The sequence below is a fragment of the Acipenser ruthenus genome, chromosome 3 (assembly GCF_902713425.1).
Source record: "Acipenser ruthenus chromosome 3, fAciRut3.2 maternal haplotype, whole genome shotgun sequence".
In the NCBI taxonomy this organism is placed as follows: Eukaryota; Metazoa; Chordata; class Actinopteri; order Acipenseriformes; family Acipenseridae; genus Acipenser; species Acipenser ruthenus.
In genome coordinates, this window is record NC_081191.1 from 4,909,821 (window position 1) to 4,936,721 (window position 26,901).

The window sequence follows — 26,901 nt, forward strand, 5'->3', positions numbered from 1 at the left end:
GGCCTCATCACCAGAAGTAATAGCTCCTCACGCCTCAAGGTGAACAAAATACTTATTCTACTCCAGTCACTCCTTTTCTAACATGTGCAACTGATTCTAATGAGCAAATGTCTCACAAGAGCAGAGCTACTCCAAAATGTTATCTATTTACTAGGAATGACTAGGGCTGGGGCATTAAGTATCTATTAGCCCCACTCAGACTCTTGTTTACTATACATATGAACATACCAATGCCTTGCTTATCACATTTGTTTGCCTGTTTTTATATATATATATATATATATATATATATATATATATATATATATATATATATATCAATCGTTATTTTATATAGTGCCTTTAATAGTGGACCACCATCACAAAGCACTTTAGAAGATGCAGTAACAACAAGAAAATACATGATATACAGTAAAAAACAAAAACCGTATCATTAAATGAGGACAGGAGAGTACCAGTTAGAGGGGATGCAGAGACACATTCTGAGAGTTTCAGAGGATTCAGCAGATTCTTGGGATGGAAGGAGACAATAGTATTAGTAGCGGAGGAAGGAGCAGGGAGATTCATATTAGCAGTGATTAAGAAATGGTCAGAGAGAGAGACATCTGAGACGGAGAGACTGGAGACATCAAGGCCCCTGGTGATGAGCAGATCCAGGGTGTGTCCTCGGGTTTGAGTGGGGACATTGACAGATTGAGAAAGTCCAAGACAGTCCAGAAGCGTGTTGAAGTCGGTCACTTGGGGGGAGGAAGGCAAGTCAGCATGAATGTTGAAGTCACCTAGGAGTAGGATTTTGTCAGTTGAAGTGCAGACGATGGAGAGAAATTCTGAAAACTCTGCAATAAAAGCAGAGTTGCTCTTAGGTGGACGGTAGATCACAGCAAGGGTGAGGGACATGGGAGAGGGGAGCTTGATGGTGAGATGCTCAAATGAAGAAAAGGCTGGCAAAGAAAGAAATGAGGAAGCGAGCACAGAATTAGCAATAACAGCAGTGCCCCCGCCTCGGCCAACGAGACAAGGTTTGTCAAAGAGGGAATAGCCCTTTGGGGTGGCTAGATGCAGCAAGTGCATGTCGTTTACAGAGTGCCAGGTTTCAGCTAGACAGAGAATGTCGAGATTGGTATTGGTTATAAGTTTGCTGAGAAGCAGAGATTTGTTAGTCAGAGAGCGACAATTGAAAAAGGAGATTTTCAAGTTTGTAGCAGGCAGCGTAGGGGGAGAAGGAGTTAGTAAGGGTATGTGCAGCAGGTACTTACCAGTGTTCATTCTGGGAGTGGAGAACGAGTGTGCCCGCTTTATCCAGGGGATCCAGACGTTAGGTGTCAAGGTAGGATTGAGGCCTCTAGTAGCCATTTGGAGGGATTTGGAAAAGGTCCTTGCTCCACCTGTCCTCACTCGGACTGCCACAGCTCAGACTGACACAGCTCAGGCTGCCCTTGGACTTGTGGCCCTTAGACTGGCTGGCGCTTAGAATGACTGGCGTTCTAAGACGCTGATTGCCAGTTTATACTATCCTGTCGGCCTGGAGTCGTATACTTAATACTAAGTTTGCATCAACCTCACAATTCAACACACCCCAAACACAGCTTGGATCACTTAATTCCTTTTTTTAATGTTTTAATTTAAGTGCAGCCTGCTTACCTAAGCAAGCAACGATTCTAACAAATAAACTACAATCCATTTAATTATTTCAACGCTGACTCAAACAGCAACGCAAATTCCAGCCAGGGGAAGAATCAGATACCACATGTGTTTGCAGATTATGCTCTCAAAACTAAATAATTGCAGGGTTATAGCTCTCAATATGTATGCAGGACACCACAGAGCTCACGCACACGCCCCCTAGTTAGAGGACAATCAAAAGCTAATCGCTGTTCACTTTACACTAAATTTGCATCAACCTCACAATTCAACACGCCCCAAACACAGCTTGGATAACCTAATTCCTTTTTTACATTTTTTTGCCATCAACATTATGTATTGTGAACCCCTAAAATTAATACACATGCTGGTATATGATTTAGATATACATACAGAATTTGGCCAGTGGCCTTGTTCTCCACATCATGCAGCATGTTTTTAACATACACCCCCTGCCTCAACTCTAAATTCAAAATCAGAGCTATCAGTACCATAAGAAGTAGATCACTATCACCTCCATCCACCCTGGACAGGCATCTCCTCCTATTCATAGATTGTGATAATCTCAATCATTTCTACTAAAGGATGCCCTAACTGAGTTACACCACAATCTGATAAGCGATTCTCAATATGTAGAATAGGGAAGTATGACATCCATACATGTGCGTCAAGTACTGTGTGTCCCTGGTGCTGGGAAAATGCAGTGGAGGATAACAAGGGCTGAATGCCATCCCCATCCCCTACCTCTGGACTGGGTCATCTTCAAGGTGGACGAAAGAGAAGGCAACCAGGGTTTCCACTCTTACTAGTGAGGCAGAAACCCATAAAAGCTACAAAAAGTAAGCAACTGGAGTGTCTCAGACAGTCTAGACTTTACAGCCTCATTCTGAGGCGTTTGTGTGATACAGCTGCCACCTGGTGTCAATATCATACAGTGCAGTTTAAGTAACAGTATTGTGTTTCTTCAGCAACTAAAAAACATGAAGATGCAGGTTAAATAGCAGGTATAATGGTTTATATAGTTTTGGCCTAACTGAAATAGATGGCTGGTCCGGAGTAGACAGCCTTTCAGCTGTCAGCATTTCCACTGATCGCATTGCTGCTGCCAGCGTTGACACTGTTGGCTGCAGATCTGCAAAAGGCAGCATTTCCGCTGCTGGAGTGTGCCACCCACTGTCAGCCTTTCTGCTGCCAGCGCTGCAACTGCAGCCGCAGGTCCAGAAGAGGCAGCATTTCCACTGCCGGAGGGTGTCGCACCGCTGCCAGCGTGGCCAATGACGGAGGACCTTGCACCGCTGTCAGCATTGTCGCTAGAGGAGGGCCCCACACCGTGGCTGCCCGTGGGCCCATTAGTGCCTCCGTTCATGTGCCAGGACCCAGACCCAGACTTTCTGGCCATTTAGGGGGGAGGTGGCCTTTAAGGCCATGTGTACTGCACACAAGAGAGGGGTTATTATTATTATCTAAATGTACTGTTTTGTGCTTGTTTTATTGTTGTAGTAGTTTGACATGGTTTGGCAGAGGCAATGTTTTCTTTTCGTCTCTGCCAGACAACATCTTGTGAGAATGCGTGGTCGGCAGCTAATGATTTATTGACAAATTGGCTGTCGACCACGGATATGAGAATACCAGTGCAGAATGTGGTTGAGGGATAAACTAGGTAATTGATGGCCAGTTAATCCCTCGACCACGATATAAGAACCAGCAGCTTTTGCTGACCGTGGTTGGGTGTTCAGGGAGTAAGAATGAGAGAGAGGAATTTATAGAAAGCAATTGCTACTCATGTTGGCTTTACACCAGCACGATACTTGTTGGATTATTGTCTATTTTGTTTTGGCCAACAAGCCTATTGTTTTGTGTATCTGTTTTATTTAGACATTTTATTTTGTTATTAAGCTTCATCCTGCAGTACTGGTCTGTGTCTTCCTGGTCTGTCACGTCAGTACCAAGCCATTCTGCCACAGTGGCCTATTGTAGGTCTTGGTGGTTCTAAATATCCACCAGTGACTGGCTGTCTTGGAAACATGCTCTCTTATTCTACAGTCATGTTATGATGAATAAAAAACTCAAACAGGTTTACATGTAGATTACAATGAAACGATTCCTCAAATAACTGAATCAGATTAGACTGCATATTTAAACCAGGTAGCTCGTAGCCATTTACGTTACATTTAAGAATACAAAGAAATTAAAATATGCTTTTAAAAAGTTACCAGTATTTATTCAGAGATTAGATTACCTGGATAAAACTTAAGAACTAATACTGTCAATATTAGGTTAAGTACAAACAAGAACTAAACTATGATTGATGTTCATGGTGCATAACTTAAACCTTTTCATCTTAATGTTAATGAATATCTTACATGAAATGAAGTAATAATTTGTGACAACCTTGTTTCACATATTAAGAATCTTCAAGTGCCAAGTATTTGATGTGATCCATTCTTTCGTCAATTGTCTGTGAAACCTGAAACAGAAATCCAAATGTTATAAAAGATGTTTATCTTTATTAAAATGCCACATTTATTTCAGCTTCAAACTGGTATAGTTCATTTCGGTCCTGAAACACACTGTTATGCTTTTAAGCCAAACAATGTTTATCACAGCTGGCTGACATGTTTAAAAAGAAGACTTGTCTCAGGCACTGTCAGAGAAGAAAACACAATCATGACACAGAGCACAGTACACGTGATAATCTGTTGACAAAAGCCACTGCGGTCTGCAAACATACTTACAACTTGATCAGTTTAAAAACAAAAAAAAACCAAAATAAATCTGCATGCATCTGCAAGTTTTTGCGGAGGGTAAGGATGCTGAAAGGTCTACAACATTGATATGCATTAAGATATGCATTTTAAACTACACAGCTATGGCCAAAAGTTTAGCATCACCTAGAATTTTAGGATAGAGACATAATTATACGAAAACTATACAAACATAATTTAGATATTTTATTTAACATCATGTAATAAAAGAAACTACAACATTATATAGCAAATGTCTACTGGAAGTCATAATAGTAGAACATGTTTTTTCTGTTAGATTTTGAAATGTCACATTTTTCAATTTTTGTCAGTATTTTATATATATGGAAAACTACACAGCGGTATGTAACTCAATATGTTAACGTAACCTTATTCAGCAGGTTTTATTCGACTTTATGAAGCAACATCAGTTAATTCTATGGGGTGATGCAAAACTTTTGGCCATAGTTGTACAAGGCTATACCACTGGAACACCTCCCTTGTGCTGCACATACACAATTATAAAAATCTTTTAATTAACTGCTGTAAACTGGCATATACCAAAGCTCTTCAATGTGCTATTGCTACGGTTTGAAAATTCATTTTAAATACTGAAAAGTTAAGGGAGATTGCAGTGCATGTCTATTACAGAAATACTGTTTCTTAGTTCATCTAATCAGGCAGCACAATTGTGCTGAAGTGAGTGGCATTGTGTTGTTGCTGTAGTTCTCTCTATGGATGTGGATGCAGCTGCAGGTGCTTGAAGGCAGTGCAAAGTTTACTCTCCATAAAACCAAGAACCTCTCCTGCTTGCACTTTTCCATCCTTTCTCACAGTTTTCCTAAGAGCATCATGCAGGAGAAAGAATGCATGGTGTGGAAAAGAATGTACCCTGCAATGTAATTTCAAGTTTATGTAAATTAAACACGGTGCCACATTACTAACACTACAGTCGTCAGTTCCCTTTACACCATTTTTTCAGTTAAAATGCTAATATTAGCTATGAATGTTTGTGAATGCTGTCTGAATTGAGTGAGTGAGACTATTCAAATTAAGAAACCTTTATTCAGACCAGAAGCACATGGCTTAGGGGAGCAGTGACATTTGTGCATAATTAATGAGAGACCAGAAGAGGGATTTTAGTAAAACATGTAACCTTTAAGCAGTAAAAAAACAAATAAGCACAAAGTGTGACTCAATGACACCACAAACAATCACATGGCTGAGCCACTTTTCTAATAAACATCTATATACTATTCCTGTATGTTTAGTATGCTATGCATTGTCAAGATAAATCTGGTTACATGTAGTAGGTGGCAATTGTTATGTACAAACTGGGCTATGCAAGCACTGTAGCCATGGAATCATAAAATGTTGAGAATGGTTCCAAGTTTGGAGGATAGAAATATGGAATTCTGTGATAAGAAAACCAATGCAAATCAGCGATTTAATGTACAGCTCAAAGTACCAGATTTTATTTTTCATGCAACTGGCTTCAAAAGAATGGCCAAAATGTGATCTGACTGGGTTGAGCGTTTCAATGGGTTTACCTCGGTTTCTGCCAATAATGAAGAAGGTGGCAGATCATTGCTGACAGCAGTGTACTCTTTTCCAGTTTCTTAAACCCCTAAGCTGCTGGAACAGTCCTTCTCCATTTAGGAAGTCACATTCATCCTTTACATTTAAACCCATGACAGCCATACTGTGAAGCACTGTAATGTATTCTATTATCAAGGCTTCATTACTAAATTCATTACTAAATGATTATAATACTATTTAACTGTATTAATATACAGCATTGAAAAACTGTTAGATCATCCATGCTGGTGTGTGGTTGGGATACTTGTTGACTGCTTTACCCCACTCAGACTGATTGCTTACTATATATCTTGAACAGATGACTGTCCAACGATTTTAATGTATTACAGTACAAGAGCACTGGTACCCCAAGATGTTATCCATATTCTAGGAATGACAAACAGATGGGGTTGAAACATGTATTGCTCATTAACAAAGCCCTGTTTATTAAATATCTCAGTATACGTGAATACTGTGATGGTCCCTTCTTCGAAGGATATATGTTCCCTACAAAAGTGGGGTTCCCTCAATAGTAACCCAAAATGTGAACAAACATCCCACCAAGTCATTCTGCATTGGCAATATGCATGGATAACATTTTATTAAAATCTATAACTTATTTTTGAAGACGGTGTGTTCACAGCAGTCAGTTAAACCAAGATGTTTTGGGACATCATTGCATTAATGAGACTTGCTTTTTAAAATCTTGTGCCTATTTTTTAAAGAGGGAACTGTTATCTATTCAAGAATACCAAGATATGTATAATCAAACAACCTAGTGGGATAAGAAAGGACATCCAAAACCAGCAAGGAGGTCCAACACTAACCAGGACATTGTACCTTAACTGTGTTTTCATACCCTGGGGAAACTTGTACAGATAAGTAAACCATACACTTAAGCTCAGCAAAGCTTACTAACATTTCTGCTTACATTGACAGAAAGAGACATTTCAACCAGCTTCTTAATCTGATCATCACTTAATCATAAACAGCTGTCACAATTTGCTTGGGTGAACTTGTTTCGCTGTCGATGGCAATTTTTAAAATGTTTGCTCCCTCTGGATCTTGTGGAACATCTGCATCTTGTAAGTACGAGAACCTCATCTGAACGTGAGCATGCTTCTACCTGTCAGGACAGAATGGAAACAAAAGAAAAACGCTGACAAATTCATGTAGGGTGGCCAGACCCTTTGAGCTCAGATTCAATTTTGAACCCAGATGAGTAAAGGATGAGGTTTATTCCTACCAGCTATCTACGTATATGACCTAAATGAAGGACGCTTGGGACGTCTTTCCTAAAGTGTTAGTAAAATCAATCAATCAATCAATCAATAAATCTTTATTTTATATAGCGCCTTCATAGTGGACCACCATCACAAAGCGCTTAAAAATGCAAATCCGATTTGAAAGTCCTTCACCACAATGTTTATAGCAGCTTTATTTAGGATGCACGGCCGGCCAGGTGAAGGGGGGGGGTTTGAAGCTGCTGATATTCCAATGATAATGACTTGCGCTTTGCAATTACAAATACGCAGTGTTTAGTTACATTTTAAAAGCCATATTGTATAAAAGCTGTCCAGTTTCAGTGGTTACTTTATTTGAATCTTGTCCTTTCCTAAACACGGTAGAAGGAGGATAAACTGCACTTCCGGCAACCTTATGCAACTTCCATATGTAGTACCCACACATGGTAGCTACAAAATGTACAGTAGCTGCCTGGGAGAGATAAAGGCCAAGATCATCCACAAGAGGGAAACAAAGTACAACAAATGACAAGACTCATGTAAAACATACAGATGTTTGCTTTGTTTGTTTCCAGATGACATGGTAGTTGGTATACTGTATGACAAACAATTTAAACACTGTTTTTGAACTATTAAATAAATTCCCTTAGTTACCTGTTAGTAACTTTGTTATATTTAAAAAGTATATTACTCTGATACTAATTGATAGAACATGCTCTTGGTGCATTCTCCTGGTGTGACGATCTGAAGTTTACTTTGGCATAGTTGATACTACTTTGGAATTTTTTTTTTAATAAGGTGCTCAATAAATAAGAAAGGTCATAACACAGAAACATACCATGTGGTGGAGATTCCATTCTGTCTGCAGCTGCTTTCATTGGATCACTTACTAGTTTTATTAAAATAAGGAAAATAAGAGTGTTTACAAATAATATTCATATTCAAAATTATTTAGATTGAAATTCTTAACTAAATGCATATCCCGGTTATTTAACTGTAAACTGTTAAATCCATGCGGTTGTTTTTCTTGCTTGATTGTTGCAGGCAGAGTTCTGTACGAACTGCACCTTGTCAAAATGAATTCTTTTCATATCAGTGCTTCAGTTTGCATTTTCAGTATTACTTACTTATGTGGTTCCTTACGATATTGTCACTACATTGGTGAATTGGTACCCCATGTAATGTTTTAAATAAAAATAAATTCATGAATTGCATTAAATTAGTTGCACCAATGTCACTCTATTCTTGTTTTATTCATTTATTTATTTTATTTAGTGTGCCCATTTAAACTCACAAGGTGTCTTGCCAGCAAGGTCCACTGTAGTGCGATGAGGAGAAACAGTCCCTGCCAATTTTGCCTCCCTAACCCACGGGAGTGCTAGAGCCAATGCGACACTGCCTTCGGAATCCCCATGAAGATCGTCGACTTCGCACAGCCAGGACACAAACCTGCGCTCCCTGACTGTGACTCACCCTGCTGTGCTTTTACCTGGGGAGCCACTCGGGGACCCTCAGCGTCCATCTATTCTTAAATGTATTTGATTTGCACAAGAAAACTGATACATTCTAAAGTAGAAAAAAACAAAGTTTAGTCAAATCTAATATAGTAACATGTTGTCAGTAAACACCATATTAAACGCATGACTAAACTTTTAAAAACACAAAACTAAACAATAGTTACTCAGTGTTTTTCCAAACAGCTTTGTGTGCGAAAGATTTTTTTTGAGTTGGCACCACAGGTGCAAAATCATCGTTCCTAAAGAATAAATTTGATCAGTAGACCAAAACAATATTCCACGCTGTTATCACTGATTACAGGTCAAAAACATTTTGTTTGCTTCCTATTTTCTATTACCTTTTAGTACTCATTGGAATAATGATGATAAGCAATTCAATTTTGAGATATACTTTGCATGCATAACAAACAATGAGCAGAAACACCTGCACTAATCCCCTCCTACTCTATTATTTACTCAATAACTCATTTTATTGATAAATAATTGCTACCACTGCGCTTGATAATCAAAATTGCTTCCAGATATGGAAACCATTTTAAGACATATAATTACTACTGTCATTTACATCTGCAGAGAATGAATGACTGCATGAAGCATAAAGAGAAATTCTATTACAGTACTGATCTTGGAGAAGTATTAATTTAGTTGTTTTAAGCATAAGTGGTGTTAGCATATAAATACAAAAGGCAATAGGGTTGGGTTGTCAAGTGATATAACAAGGAAAAAAAATCTTATTTAACAATACTAAAAAGAAAAGGAAATATTATATTCACATTACAAACCATTCATATTGTCTGGATAGCTAGTGGTTGGCACATTTTTCAGCTACCAGTATTGTATTAGCTTGTGCTTTCCCCAGCACTCTACCAGAGCTACTCTATTTGGTTCCTTCAGAATCCTTTTTTGTTTAAGTTGGAATATATTGTGCTGCAAAAACGAGGGTTCAATATAATGCTTTCTAAATTTGATGGGATTTTCATTTGATTTTTTAGGACCATAATTAGGGATATCAAATCTGATGATTCAGTGTGACGCAGTTGAAGGTACAGATGGACTTGGTATCTCCCCATGTTCTGCAGTTGAAGGTACAAATGGACTTGGTATCTACCCATGTTCTGCAGTTGAAGGTACAGATGGACTTTGTATCTCCCCATGTTCTGCAGTTGAAGGTACAGATGGACTTGGTATCTCCCCATGTTCTGCAGTTGAAGGTACAGATGGACTTGGTATCTCCCCATGTTCTGCAGTTGAAGGTACAGATGGACTTGGTATCTCCCCATGTTCTGCAGTTGAAGGTACAGATGGACTTGGTATCTCCCCATGTTCTGCAGTTGAAGGTACAGATGGACTTGGTATCTCCCCATGTTCTGCAGTTGAAGGTACAGATGGACTTTGTATCTCCCCATGTTCTGCAGTTGAAGGTACAGATGGACTTGGTATCTCCCCATGTTCTGCAGTTGAAGGTACAGATGGACTTGGTATCTCCCCATGTTCTGCAGTTGAAGGTACAGATGGACTTGGTATCTCCCCATGTTCTGCAGTTGAAGGTACAGATGGACTTTGTATCTCCCCATGTTTTGCAGTTGAAGGTACAGATGGACTTTGTATCTCCTCATGTTCTGATGCCCTCAATAACTTGAGGTGAATTTCTATCACAATTGCATAAGGATTGCAGGTGAAAGTAAAATGTCAGTCTGTAATGATAGATCCTTGCATTCCCAGTGGAGGTAATGAGAGCTCCAGAAAAATATAAGGCGATACATTACAAATAAAATATTGTAAAAGTGATGTAGTCATGCAGTTTAATAAGCTACTAGAGGAACACGTTCTATAACATCAAAATGTTTTTCTAATTAACAAACCCCTTTCTGTGACAGCAATGTCAAAATATTTCAATTAACTTTTAAGCATCCTAAATGCACATGTCTTCTGTTTTTCATTTTAAAACTGAATAGCATTTATATTAAATAATGTAGTATTCACCTTTTTTATATATTTATTTTAACATTCCTGTCAATTTCTATTTTAGCCAGTAAGTGGCGCTGTTGTCCACTGTAGAGAGCACCCAACTTTAATTCTTCAAGTTCAGGTTTATGAGATCACCTTTATCTAATGTATGGAATGCCCAGGCTCAGGAGAGACATGGATAATTGTGGACACTGTCTCTCTATATTTTTAATCAGCAGTAAGAACCTGGTTCCTGAGCTCAGCTGGAACATTAAATGCAATTCTATTAATTACAGAGAAATAATGGAAGAGAAAACAAATGCTGTAAGAATCATATTCATTGTAGAATATACACACAAAAAAATACAACACTGATAACGAACAATATGGATTAACTATATAAAGTTCTAAATAGGTCACTTTTTCAATACATTGAGTTCATTTTAAACATATATTAATATAATGTTGTAATGAAGCGGACACCCTGGGATCCTTCAAGAAGCTGCTTGATGAGATTCTGGGATCAATAAGCTACTAACAACCAAACGAGCAAGATGGGCCATGTGGCCTCCTCGCATTTGTAAACTTTCTTATGTTCTTATGTTCTTATAAACACACAATTGGATATGTACGATATCACTTTGGGGTTCTTTATATACAAACTCTGTGGAACACATGTTTATGGAGTCTTAGCATACTCACATTTTGTGAGTGGGCTGTCAATAGTAACACTGTTTTGTAACTATGGTTTTATTTGTACACATTTTTTTTTATGTTTTTGAGGCCATGTTTGCCATTATCATCAGCGAACATATTGCTATTTTAGAAATCTAATCAATTACAAACAATGTTGTGTAGATTTAATTTAGAAAATCCTACAGACTGAATCCTTACTTAAAACAACAACTACTACAATTTCTAAATGACAATAATAATAATAATAATAATAATAATAATAATAATAATAATAATAATAATAATAGAACAGTAGTTTTGATGGGCAGTCACTCATTTGTCTGTTAATTGAGCTGTTCATGTTTCACAGGTATGTGTTTCTTTAGAAGTGACAGTGGATTGTTTGTGTAGTAAGGTCAGCAATCAATACTTGGGATTTTAATAAGAAGTTTGATTTCTTACTGGTTTTGAGAAGCCCTAATAGCAGTACCAACCTGAGTCAATCACATTTGTTTAAGGATGCCAGAATGGATGCTGTTTTTCCCCCAAATGCTTATTTATTTCTATTGATACACTGATATCTTGCACAGAAATGTAATGTTTCCAAAATGTATATTTTGTTACTTTAAAATATGGTAAATGTTTATTTTCCAGTGAATAATGAATACAGTGGGTGGTAAACAACCATTCACTGTCTGTTATTTCAAATACCAATGTTCTACATAGTACATTTCTGCAGTCATACAGTAGTTATCTGTTATAGTTATCAATACAGTTGCTCTAGTTTACCAAATTGAACTGCAATGATACATTCTTATTTATTTTCTCATGGACAGTAACAGACAGTACCCCCACTAACCCATTTTACAGCATCTACAGTACTGGGGTACCTGGATTAATTAACCATTTATTTTAGGGGGGATCCTGGCAGGGAATAGTAATTTCACCCCTGCATAAGTGAGTGGTTACCCATTCAAACAGTGTATGTGTATTTCATGTATTTTTTGTATTCATTTTGTTAAAACTGTCATGCCTATCTCACAGCCACCTTATGTCTTGTTAGCTGGGAGAATCGATAGGACTTCAGCAATAAAAATAAGTATTTAAGCTATACATAAGCTACGTTTTCTTATCATTTAAAATATATATTTAAATTTCTCGCAAGACTAAGTGCTTGATTATCCGATCCCTGCACAGAGATGCATCTCTGTGTGCTGTAACTTTGTTCCAGTATAATCAGTAGAATTAGTGCAAATGCTCGAAGTAATAGTTTCTGATTTTTTTCTGCAAATTATTTTTCAACTTGTTTTTGTATCTATGCATAAATTAAAAAGCTGCTGAAATTTATTATTCATCCGAGATGTAATTAATATGCAAAATTATGCAAATTAAGATGCAATTAGGCTCCAATTCTCTAGTGGAATTTTCCATTATAATTTAATACAAAGTAACAGAGTAATTGGTGTCACGTGTAATTACAGTTACTCAAGTGTACTTGCAGACGTGCAAATGATGTGGTATATGTTAGTTATCCTATGCAAATGTATCATGCGGTGCATTAACACTTAGGGGACACCTAAAAGTGTTTTCCAAAACCTACAGTTTCACCAAAATGAATCGATATATACATATAGAATAAATAGTTTCACCGAAATGAATCGATATATACATATAGAATAAATACAGTTTCCGGTCACACTTTATTTGAAGGGCCACTTTTTTAGTTTATTAACTGTTAACAAACATTGTTCATTTTGAGCTAAAGGTTATACATTAATATCTTTATAAACTAATGTAACGGCAGTGTTGTGTGATGCACTATAAGTACAAGTTCAATCCACTCTGTGCAAGTGAATCTAAAACATTGTATATTACTTGATACAAGTAGTAGCACTCTATGGTTTCTGTTTGTGTAAGAAGTAAAGTGTTTGTTTATTTTTGAATAAAGGGTATCACAATTGTTTATTCACTACATCTTACAAAGTAAATTTAAGTAAAACTCAGTGTAACAAACAACTTAATGCATCTTTCTTCATCATGTTGGCAAATAACTTCCTCAGCCCTACAGCACCTGAACAATATTCCAATCCCAGCTGCATGTCACATTTGCAGGTTATGTAGGTCACTGCTGGTTGTGTAGGTGTGTGTAGGTGGTCTATGTGTCTTTAAATTTTGTGCACATGTGATCCACTGATATGTCAGCCATGGGTAGCCATAGAATATTACACTGAGGTATTGTGTTGCAGTGTGGTTGCAAAAGTCCAAGAAACCTTCCGTCACAATGTTGTCAGTTCCGAACGTAGACTATAGGTTTAAAGCCTTGTACAGTGTGCGTAGGTGTGTGCAAGCTGTGTGGGTGTGCGCAGGTTATAGACTTGAGTTAAACATGGGTTTGAATCCTCACGCTGTTTGGGTTTAATGTGGTCTGCAGTATATATGTCTTTATATGCCATCTCTGCTTAGCAGGTATTGCAAGCTATGCACCCTTATCATATTTCACACCACATGCTTAATGTGCAGGATGAATACATTTTGTACCCTTTATTTTAAGATTGTATCTAAGGAACATATAGACACAGAAATGTAGGCCACAGGCATCATTCTACACACGCTTTAAAAAAAAGGGCAAAGTGTAATGATACTGTTATTTCTGGATTACAGTTACATACATTGCATACGCCTTCAGAGGTATATTGCAAGTTGCAATACATTCTTATTTTCAGTGATTACAGAGTTCAATTTGTGATGCCTCCTCACATTGATAATATATGGAGGCAGGAATCAGCCTTACATTAGAAACAGTTTGTTAGTCAAATAATGATTAACACATCAGCAGGTGTATCTATTAAGAGATTGTCAAACAGCAAAAAAGACATTTCAAAAAGTCAAAAGGCTTAACTTCAGCAATTGTTATTATTTTACACTGTTCAGAGCCGTGACTCTGAGATTCTTATCTATTAGCACATTATAATTCTTAATTCAGTACACATAGATGAGATAAATCCTAGTTAACACTTTCTGTTCATTTATTATGAACTCAGAATCGTATGAAAATGTACAGTGCCTACATTCTAGATGTTTTACATGCCGTACCGTCTGATTACAACAGTAGTCAGAACTGAGCACAAACATACTGAAGATGTAACATTAAGTGAACATGCTAGAATTTTAGAGAATACGTTATCATAAAGTTTGCACTTTATTTATTGACAGAGAACAAACTCAAAAAGAAAACATACGAGATATCATGTGTGAACGTTCAACAGCAGATGATCAGGGGAGCAGTGAAAATGTAATTGAAAATGGATTTTCACTGCTACCCTTATCCTTGTTTAGAGGAACTTTTCCTTGTTAAGGTGTTGTTGCAAAGGTTTAAAATGCATGTTCTTACCTGTGCCATTTTCACTGTTCTCCTTATCATTGAATGCTACCCTGCCCATCACATCTCAGTATCTATGCTAAAAGCCTGACCTGGATGCACCATTGAAGGTAATTGTCTTTATTTTTGTAAGGAATTTCTTGGCGTTTGTGGCTTTGATTGACACAGGTGTCTTTGCAGCAATGGAATGTAAAAAGCAAACGAGAAATGAAAATGCAAAGCAGAAAAAGAAAAGGGGAGAGGGAAATGTAAATGTCAAAGCAGAAATGTAAAAGGGGAGAGGGAAATGTAAATGTCAAAGCAGAAATGTAAAAAGCATTTGGGAAAAGTCAGAATAAATACATGAATAAATAAACAAACAAAATGTCAAAATAAATGAATAAATAAATGAATGAAGAAATAAATAATATTGAAATATATATTATATATGTATATACTGTATATATATATATATTTCTATATTTATGTATTTATTTATTCATTTATTTTGACGTGTGTATTTATTTCGGTATTTATTTATTTATTCATTAATGTGAATGCATTTATTTATTTTTCATTTTGGTATGAAATATCCTCCATAAAACACAACCACGCTCTGCCCAGGCCACAGAAACTGCTCATCGGCTGCATTGGGTACTAAAAGCTGGAGTGCTCAAAGGCTTTTGAGATTTCAAGGTTTTAACAGTAGAATGTTGATACATAGTCCATACAAGTACAACACATTTCTCAGTAGATGCTAATCCACCCCAGCATTTTCGTAAGTCTGTAACTCTTGCAGCAAGCTGATGTTAAGACCTGTATTTGTCTTTTTTAACAAATTCATGGAACCAACAGTTTTTTATATATATATATATATTTTTTTTGTTCTTCTAAAACAAATCTTGCTCAATGAATTAGGTGCTGAGGTCAGTAGCCTGCAAAAACACAGGAGACCGCTGGTACGAGTTCCCAGCTATGCTAATTTAATACATTTTGGGGTACAAACGTTACTTTTTTTGTCGATTTCAGTATTCATGATAAATGCTAAATAAGGCTAGTGTATAATGAAGTGCATCGTTTTGCTAAAGGACAGAAAAGTCTAGGCTTAGAGCAATCAGCTATATGATGACCAAATACGAAGGTAACAAAAGTGTGACGGATGAAAAAATATTTTCTGTGCTTTGCAAAGGGCTTTGTTATGCATTTATTACAGAGGGTTTCGTTATTTATTGACAAGGGCTGCATTTTTTACTTTGTAGTAACTTCAATATTTTTGCCTTGCTTATTTAACAATGAAGCACTAAAATTTGAAAATTGAATAAATGGTGTCGTTTTCAAAAAAAAATACTGAATGAAGAGGTCTCTAAACCCCTCGTCCTGTATGCTTATTTTTTTCCTATTTGGTCAAAGGACTACTTCCAGCAGATCTCACTTGTAGTTACAGTAGAAAGTCACACAAGGTTAAATCACAAAATTAAACTTTACTGCTGAAGTCTTGTGAGCATAAGGTACAGCTTTTTGACTTGTTTCCATGCAAATAAAACCCCTACAGTTTTTGGTCAATTTGACTTTTTAGCATGAGAAGGTGATTTACCCACCCTTTTAAGCAGGGTTGGACTCATACTGAAAAACAGTGAGTGGACTCTATAGGGTTACATAACGTGGATCAACGGTGCTCGTTTTCCTATGCGCAGTGGGGTCCATGTGAATCATGCTCGTTTTCCTATGCGCAGTGGGGTCCATGTGGATCATGCTCGTTTTCCTATGCGCAGTGGGGTCCATGTGAATCATGCTCGTTTTCCTATGCGCAGTGGGGTCCATGTGGATCATGCTCGTTTTCCTATGCGCAGTGGGGTCCATGTGAATCATGCTCGTTTTCCTATGCGCAGTGGGGTCCATGTGAATCATGCTCGTTTTCCTATGCGCAGTGGGGTCCATGTGAATCATGCTTGTTTTCCTATGCGCAGTGGGGTCCATGTGAATCATGCTCGTTTTCCTATGCGCAGTGGAGTAAATGTGAATCATGCTCGTTTTCCTATGCGCAGTGGGGTCCATGTAAATCATGCTCGTTTTCCTATGCGCAAAGGGGTGTATATGAATCATGCTCGTTTTCCTATGCGCAGTGGGGTCCATGTGAATCATGCTCGTTTTCCTATGCGCAGTGGGGTCCATGTGAATCATGCTCGTTTACCTATGCGCAGTGGGGTCCATGTGAATCATGCTCGTTTTCCTATGCGCAGTGGGGTCCATGTGAATCATGCTCGTTTTCCTATGCGCAGTGGGGTCCATGTGAATCATGCTCGTTTTCCTATGCGCAGTGGGGTCCATGTGAATCATGCTCGTTTTCCTATGCGCAGTGGGGTCCATGTGAATCATGCTCGTTTTCCTATGCGCAGTGGGGTCCATGTGAATCATGCTCGTTTTCCTATGCGCAGTGGGGTCCATGTGAATCATGCTCATTTTCCTATGCGCAGTGGGGTCCATGTGAATCATGCTCGTTTTCCTATGCGCAGTGGGGTCCATGTGAATCATGCTCGTTTTCCTATGCGCAGTGGGGTCCATGTGAATCATGCTCGTTTTCCTATGCGCAGTGGGGTCCATGTGAATCATGCTCGTTTTCCTATGCGCAGTGGGGTCCATGTGAATCATGCTCGTTTTCCTATGCGCAGTGGGGTCCATGTGAATCATGCTCGTTTTCCTATGCGCAGTGGGGTCCATGTGAATCATGCTCGTTTTCCTATGCGCAGTGGGGTCCATGTGAATCATGCTCGTTTTCCTATGCGCAAAGGGGTCCATGTGAATCATGCTCGTTTACCTATGCGCAGTGGGGTCCATGTGAATCATGCTCGTTTTCCTATGCGCAGTGGGGTCAATGTGAATCATGCTCGTTTTCCTATGCGCAGTGGGGTCCATGTGAATCATGCTCGTTTTCCTATGCGCAGTGGGGTCCATGTGAATCATGCTCGTTTTCCTATGGGCAGTGGGGTCCATGTGAATCATGCTCGTTTTCCTATGCGCAGTAGGGTCCATGTAAATCATGCTCGTTTTCCTATGCGCAGTGGGGTCCATGTGAATCATGCTCGTTTTCCTATGCGCGGTGGGGTCCATGTGAATCATGCTAGTTTTCCTATGCGCGGTGGAGTCCATGTGAATCATGCTCGTTTTCCTATGCGCAGTGGGGTCCATGTGAATCATGCTCGTTTTCCTATGCGCAGTGGGGTCCATGTGAATCATGCTCGTTTTCCTATGCGCAGTGGGGTCCATGTGAATCATGCTCGTTTTCCTATGCGCAAAGGGGTCCATGTGAATCATGCTCGTTTACCTATGCGCAGTGGGGTCCATGTGAATCATGCTCGTTTTCCTATGCGCAGTGGGGTCAATGTGAATCATGCTCGTTTTCCTATGCGCAGTGGGGTCCATGTGAATCATGCTCGTTTTCCTATGCGCAGTGGGGTCCATGTGAATCATGCTCGTTTTCCTATGGGCAGTGGGGTCCATGTGAATCATGCTCGTTTTCCTATGCGCAGTGGGGTCCATGTAAATCATGCTCGTTTTCCTATGCGCAGTGGGGTCCATGTGAATCATGCTCGTTTTCCTATGCGCGGTGGGGTCCATGTGAATCATGCTAGTTTTCCTATGCGCGGTGGAGTCCATGTGAATCATGCTCGTTTTCCTATGCGCAGTGGGGTCCATGTGAATCATGCTCGTTTTCCTATGCGCAGTGGGGTCCATGTGAATCATGCTCGTTTTCCTATGCGCAGTGGGGTCCATGTGAATCATGCTCGTTTTCCTATGCGCAGTGGGGTCCATGTGAATCATGCTCGTTTTCCTATGCGCAGTGGGGTCCATGTGAATCATGCTCGTTTTCCTATGCGCAGTGGGGTCCATGTGAATCATGCTCGTTTTCCTATGCGCAGTGGGGTCCATGTGAATCATGCTCGTTTTCCTATGCGCAGTGGGGTCCATGTGAATCATGCTCGTTTTCCTATGCGCAGTGGGGTCCATGTGAATCATGCTCGTTTTCCTATGCGCAGTGGGGTCCATGTGAATCATGCTCGTTTTCCTATGCGCAAAGGGGTCCATGTGAATCATGCTCGTTTACCTATGCGCAGTGGGGTCCATGTGAATCATGTTCGTTTTCCTATGCGCAGTGGGGTCAATGTGAATCATGCTCGTTTTCCTATGCGCAGTGGGGTCCATGTGAATCATGCTCGTTTTCCTATGCGCAGTGGGGTCCATGTGAATCATGCTCGTTTTCCTATGGGCAGTGGGGTCCATGTGAATCATGCTCGTTTTCCTATGCGCAGTGGGGTCCATGTAAATCATGCTCGTTTTCCTATGCGCAGTGGGGTCCATGTGAATCATGCTCGTTTTCCTATGCGCGGTGGGGTCCATGTGAATCATGCTAGTTTTCCTATGCGCGGTGGAGTCCATGTGAATCATGCTCGTTTTCCTATGCGCAGTGGGGTCCATGTGAATCATGCTCGTTTTCCTATGCGCAGTGGGGTCCATGTGAATCATGCTCGTTTTCCTATGCGCAGTGGGGTCCATGTGAATCATGCTCGTTTTCCTATGCGCAGTGGGGTCCATGTGAATCATGCTCGTTTTCCTATGCGCAGTGGGGTCCATGTGAATCATGCTCGTTTTCCTATGCGCAAAGGGGTCCATGTGAATCATGCTCGTTTTCCTATGCGCAGTGGGGTCAATGTGAATCATGCTCGTTTTCCTATGCGCAGTGGGGTCCATGTGAATCATGCTCGTTTTCCTATGCGCAGTGGGGTCCATGTGAATCATGCTCGTTTTCCTATGCGCAGTGGGGTCCATGTGAATCATGCTCGTTTTCCTATGCGCAGTGGGGTCCATGTAAATCATGCTCGTTTTCCTATGCGCAAAGGGGTGTATATGAATCATGCTCGTTTTCCTATGCGCAGTGGGGTCCATGTGAATCATGCTCGTTTTCCTATGCGCAGTGGGGTCCATGTGAATCATGCTCGTTTTCCTATGCGCAGTGGGGTCCATGTGAATCATGCTCGTTTTCCTATGCGCAGTGGGGTCCATGTGAATCATGCTCGTTTTCCTATGCGCGGTGGGGTCCATGTGAATCATGCTCGTTTTCCTATGCGCAGTGGGGTCCATGTGAATCATGCTCGTTTTCCTATGCGCGGTGGGGTCCATGTGAATCATGCTCATTTTCCTATGCGCGGTGGGGTCCATGTGAATCATGCTCGTTTTCCTATGCGCAGTGGGGTCCATGTGAATCATGCTCATTTTCCTATGCGCGGTGGGGTCCATGTGAATCATGCTCGTTTTCCTATGCGCAAAGGGGTCCATGTGAATCATGCTCGTTTTCCTATACGCAGAGGGGTGTATATGAATCATGCTCGTTTTCCTATGCGCAGTGGGGTCCATGTGAATCATGCTCGTTTTCCTATGCGCAGTGGGGTCCATGTGAATCATGCTCGTTTTCCTGTGTGCAGTGGGGTCCATGTGAATCATGCTCGTTTTCTTATACACGGTGGGGTCCATGTGAATCATGCTCGTTTTCCTATGCGTAGAGGGGTGTATATGAATCATGCTCGTTTTCCTATGCGTAATGGGGTCCATATGAATCATTTTCATAATCAGTGCCAGTGCAGCCAATTTTACCACTAAAACAATGAGTGTCCATGAAAAATCACACTGTTTGTTGGATGGGAAAATGTTAAGTTGCATTTAAAGAATTATAGTTTTTGGCTACCAATAATCAGTATAATAATTAGAATTAATAGTAGAACATGCTAAACTGTAAAATGCTGCCAATCTCACTGTTGGGTAGATTGTCTATGGAAGGTTTCCAGCCCAGAATAAAGAAAAGGAGACTCTCACTCTCTACACTAGGAGGACTATTCTTGCTTGCTCGGAAATATTATTTGGCTGCAAGGCTATACTCGGTCCAATACTGGATTTTCAAAAATGTTGTGCGCAGCACACATGGCCTTAAAGGTCACCTCCCCCCAAAGTCTTGGGCATCTTCCTGGGCCAGGAACGGAGGCATCACTGGGCCCACTGGTGGCTATGTTGTCAGTGTCAAGGCTGACAGTGGCAATGCTGACCTTGGTAAGGCTGGCTCCTCCAGCGGGGCAATCCCGTCATTGGAAATGTTGACAGGGGGGCAAGGTCCTCCTTCAATGGCACCACTGGCAACAGAAAGGCTAACAGTAGGGCGGCACACTCCGGCAGAGGAAATGTGGAAACGTGCTGACAGTGCCAAGGCTGGCTTCTCCAGCCGGGGCAATCCTGGTAGCGGAAATGCTGCCCGTGGCAATGTTGACAGCGGAGCAAGGTCCTCCTCCAGTGGCAATGCTGTCAGCAGAAATGCTGACAGAGGAGCGAGGTCCTCCTCCCGTGGTACCGCTGGCAGAGGAAAGGCTGCCAGTGGCAATGCCGACAGCAGGGTCACACACTCCGCCCGTGGCGGCAGCGCTGCGTACTCCAGCAGTGGTGGTAGCGCTGGCCTCAGTGCAGGACACTCTGGCAGTGACAGCAGCACTACGTACTCTAGTGCAACTATTGCAGGTGGGGGCTTCTCCCTCGTGTGCTGGAGACAGCGGGGCTCCTCCCTCGCGCGCTGGAGACACCGGGGCTCCTCCCTCGCGCGCTGGAGACACCGGGGCTTCTCCCTCGCGCGCTGGAGACACCGGGGCTCCTCCCTCGCGCGCTGGAGACACCGGGGCTCCTCCCTCGCGCGCTGGAGACACCGGGGCTCCTCCCTCGCGCGCTGGAGACACCGGGGCTCCTCCCTCGCGCGCTGGAGACACCGGGGCTCCTCCCTCGCGCGCTGGAGACACCGGGGCTCCTCCCTCGCGCGCTGGAGACACCGGGGCTCCTCTCACGTGCGCTTTAGACAGCGGGGCTCCTTCTCTTCCTTTTCCTGGAAGGGGGGCAGTTTACCACAACCCCACTCCCCGCAGGCAGGGCACATCTTCAAGGCCTCCAGAGCACTGAGGTAGGCATCCCAGCTGCCGTACGGTTGTCCCTCCTCCTCTCCGAGGCGTGGGCTGTTGATGCGTGAGTGGCCCCACCTCCCCGCAGGAAGGGCACCAACTTGAGGCCTCGACAAGGCGGAAGTAGGCGTCTCAGCAGCCCTCCTGCTGTGCCTGTGGTGCCAGTTGCACCTCCTGCCACAGCGGAAGCACCACTCTTCTTCCAGGCAGGTGAGGCAGACGTCCAGCATGGGAGAGAGACGTGGCGGGATTTGCGACCATCCCTGCACTGCTGTTGCCCCACCTTCTTCTGGCTCTTTCTCCCCAACCCCACCCCCACACCCCCCCTGTTTTTTAATTTTTTTATTTTGGTTTTTAAATCTGCACTTCCTAGTCTGAGTTTATAGTGGGCGCTATACCATGTGTGGCAGGATGACATCACAGGCCAGGCTGGTGAATACCTGGACGAGACTCGGAGGCAGAGAAGGCAAGTTTAAACATTCTATTGCGCTTTTTAATCAAACAAATTAACAAAACAAAACGGTACAAACAATAACCAAAACACACTGACCAAAATAAAAGGCACAAGGGCCAAAACAAAAAGACAATACACAGGACGCACGGCACAGAACATGAAAAACACTTCACCACACCTCTAACACCAACATTACCTCTAACACACTAACCAAACTAACACCAGTCATCACCTTATTTATACACCTGCGGCTGAGTCATAATTAATAATTTAATCATTTATTCAATTCACGGCTCCAGCCACATTCCCACGTGTTTTTGCACGGAGGATTTTAACTCCCTCCCTGCCACCTCTATATTCCCCCCACTCTGTGCATGAATACATACATATAACACAAAATACACACAGGGATGGGTGTATCTCGCCACAAGACCATACAGACCTCACAAATCACAAAGATAAGAAACAAGCAAACAGAATGCATAAAATAATTTTAAAAATTAAATTAAATTAAAAAAACACATTACAAATCTGACAAAAAAGCAAGTCACAAATAAAAATTAACATGACAAAATATATGCTATAAAATAAAAAAAAACAAGGCTTTATCGTAGCTTTATGCTCTAAAAACCAGTTGTCACGTCAATTTCAATTCATAGTGCCGCTTATCAATTTCAATACAAGACTCCAGTGACTGTTTACCCAGAGATCACACGCAGACGCAATATAAGCAAAAGTTACATCGGGAACATTAAACGATAAGTATTGGAGAGAAATAAAATAGGCTTCTAACACTGCTTTCAAGTGGTACCATGTTTTGGCTGCACTCTTTCTGTAGTGTGAGCAATGTGTGTCGTATGTACGTGCTATGTGACATTCTCATGACAATGGAGAGAGAATCTGGAGTTTCTATACTGCATGGAAACCCCGCCATTGTCAGAAAGTGTTCAAGTTCCAAAGGACATCCCTCTACCATTGCCGATATATTAATAGTTTTAATATTACCCATAATAAATACTATTCCTATTGTTAAATAACTAATGTGAGCGTGGATGCAATTACTGTACAAGGATGTGTTGCAATCTAATAGTGACTTCAAGGTTAGAACTGGGTTAAAGGTCCTGAGTAAGATTGGTCTTGAAGGTTAGGAGAGGTTAACATGTAAGTTAACATGGACAGTTGACCTGACTTTTTGTATATTTTCTAACAATGAAACACATATTGACATTTGTCATGTTATGAAACTATCATTATTGGTACCCTGGGAATGTTTTCCTAAACCTCATTACAACGACATATCGTTTTGTTTCCAATCCATCCACATGTTGTCTGCATGTATACCTGAATATGCTGCCAACCTTCCTGTGAATTGTAATGTTTGTTTTCTTGTTGCCTTGAAATGTTTGCCAAATGAATCCAAAAGCTCTAATTAAAATCATTCCACCTTCAAATTCTATATGTCAATAACAGTGTGTACAGTATTTACTAAGATTGTACATGTAGCTATGTGTAGGGCACACATTATCCATATAAAACCCTGTTTTGCATTTTTAAAGAAAGTATGTATCACAATTGTACAGGGGCATCTTTCAGTTGTATTGTTCTTATAACAGACAATAGGAATTAAGGACCACAGTGAAGGCAATGATGATTCTGCAGTCAAGGGCAAGACATTTGAAGAGTAATTTTGTGAATTGTAGTCCTAGAGTCAATGTGGAATATCCAGAGATTTCTCAGAATCCATACACTATGGGTATTTTGTTGTTATTGTCGTTGATATAAGCTGCTACCCTTATAAAAAGGATTGTGACAGTTTTGGAGGATATTCATATTTCGGAAATCTCTTTTTTTTTTTTACTTTCTGAAACAAAAACCAACTAACAACGTAAAAATGTTTTCTGTACGTCTATGGCCATAAAGTTGTGTATCACCCTATAGAATTAACTCATTTTGCTTCATAAAGTCGAATGAAACCTGCTTAATAATGTTACGTTAACATATTGAATTACATACCGCTTTGTAGTTTTCCATATAAATGAAAATCTGACAAAAATAGAAAAATATGACATTTCGCAATCTACCATGAAATACTGTACTGCTATTATGGCTTCCGATAAACTTTTGCGATATCATTTTGTAGTTTCTTTGGATACATGAGGTTAAATAATTTTAATAATTTTTTTTTAATTATGTTCATATAGTTTAAAAAAAAAAATCTCAATCCTAAAATTGTAGGTGATGCAAAACCTTTGGCCATAGCTGTACAATTCCAATAATTAAAAATGTCACATGTGTTCCCCAAACTGTATTAAATTAGCATAGCTGGGAATTCGTGTCAGTGGTCTCCTATATTACTGCTGAGGTTTACCGGTCTCAGTGCCAGGCTTTAGAGACCATGTACAGAGTTGAAATGAAATCTCTTCAACCTTCATCTTGTTTCCAAAAAACAGTTGGTTTCACAAATTTGTTAAAAAAGATGAAACATGGGGCTTAATATCAGCTTGCTGTAAGACTTATAAAACAAAAAATGGGTGGGTGAATTAGCATGTACTGAGGAATTTGCTGAACTCATATACTGGATCCACAACAAAAAATATAACCACATTCTACTGGCAAAAGCCTGGCACCATCACTGTGGAATTTGGACACAGGCATTTATTTATTATTAGTAAGACTTTATTGCTAGCAAAATTATGTATAACACAATGGTCTCACATAATGATACTTTGGAACATTGGGACAGGCAGTGGTTCATTTGCAAACACTACCATGTAAACCACATTTATACAGTGAATTACACTCAAGTGCATGGCCTGTTAACTTTATAATTTCATCCACTTGCAATTCGGTATCTGTGGCAGGCTGGCTGGTGGTGTGAACGTCAGTGTCCAGGAAGCAGTACTCAAACACGGGAATGCTGGGCAAAACAGCGCTGCTACGCGTATATTTATTTAATACAAAAACAAATTAACAAAAAAGCTTTGAAATAATAAAAGAAAACGGCTCAATGGCCAAAATAAACAAACAAAGGCTACGAGTACCTTTAGGATGGTTCAAAGTAAGAAGCAATCATTTTTCCTGTACAGTTTTCGTACAACACATCTCTCTCCAACTCAGACTCACACACTCTGAGAGCGAGACCTTATATAGCAGGTGATCAGGAGCTAATGAGACAATTGGCAATCATTTATCTCCTGACCACCTGCATTCCACACGTTAGTCCATTTTGTTTGTCTTTTTATTTTGGCCGTGTCCTGTTTTCTGTTTCAACCTTTTATTTTACAATAAACATACTGAGCGCCGAAGTGGCTCAGATTCACTACCAACTACTGTCTGTCTGTGTACTCCTTTCTGGTCTGACGTCATCACTACAAATTCATAGACATTGAAGCCAGAATTTTTTGAGATACAAAAAAACAAGTCAAACTAAAATAGTAGTTTTTAACCGCTATTACTGTACACAAACTCAACCATGATACATACCGTTGCGATACCAATTATAACACTGACAGAAATATACCACGACCAACCAACTTATAACACTAGTAGTACACTCCTCTTTCTGTTTGTGCCCCGGCACCTCTCTCTGTACAAATGAAGCTCTGCTAATTTTCATACATTGAAATGAAATTATAGCAGGACAAATTCAATTTTAAGCACGCCTATTGTGTAAAAAAAAAAAAAAAAAAGTACAAGATATTTGGGTTTAAAATGTTAAAAAGGCCTGGAACAGAAAGATGGTTTAACAGGTGTTGATATATCAACATAAGATGTAATACTAATAGTCTACTTGATGCATTTTGTAATACAGAATTATTACAAAATGCAAGAGACCGAGCTTGTACTTGCATACAGTTCAGTTAATGGCTGCTTTTGTACTTGCATAAAGTTCAGTTAATGAGCGTGTTATGTGAATGTTGGGTAGTGAGTCGTTTAATTTACTTCAGAACAAATTAAATGTTTGTTTTGTAAAACAAACAAAAAAGAAAATGACCATATATAGCACTTACATTGATAAATAATTTATTGATTAATAATTTATTTAGTGTATGCTGTCATGCATTTTGTCTTGCTCACCCCGGGTCAAAGCGTGTCGACCCACAACCTGAGATGGGTCGCTGCGTCTCGGGTCAACCCAGGTATGACCCAGGTACGTGGTTTCACACTACGCAGGATTGTGTTCTGGGTAGCCAGGACCCGGGTAGAAGGGCCAGTGTGAAAGGGGCTTTAGTGAACCTCTGTAGGAAACTGTTTAAACTTTGCCCTACAAGTTTATATGTTAAACAAATAGGTTTTATATTAAGGAGCAAGTAGAAAGGTTAGGAGTAAAGTGTTAATTAAAAAAATATAATAATATTTAATTAATTCTGACTGAACATGCATAGTTTAATATACATAGCAATATTTCTATAGCACATGATATGATCATTTAATGGAACTGTTTTATTTAAATCACAGGCAAGTTGATGAAATTATAAAGTAAACAGGCCATGCACTTGAGTATAATTGACTGTATAAATGTGGTTTACATGGTAGTGTTTGCAAATGAACCACTGCCTGTCCCAGTGTTCCAAAGTATCATTATCTGAGACCATTGTGTTCTACATCATTTGGCTGGCAATTATTTACAAGGATACTGAATCACAAATGATTTTCTATTTTAAAACTAACATATTAAATTAACAACCATTGGTCACATATCTTGTTTAATAAAACAACCATTCAGTTCTTGGATCTTATTGGGGATTTGGGCAAAGCGA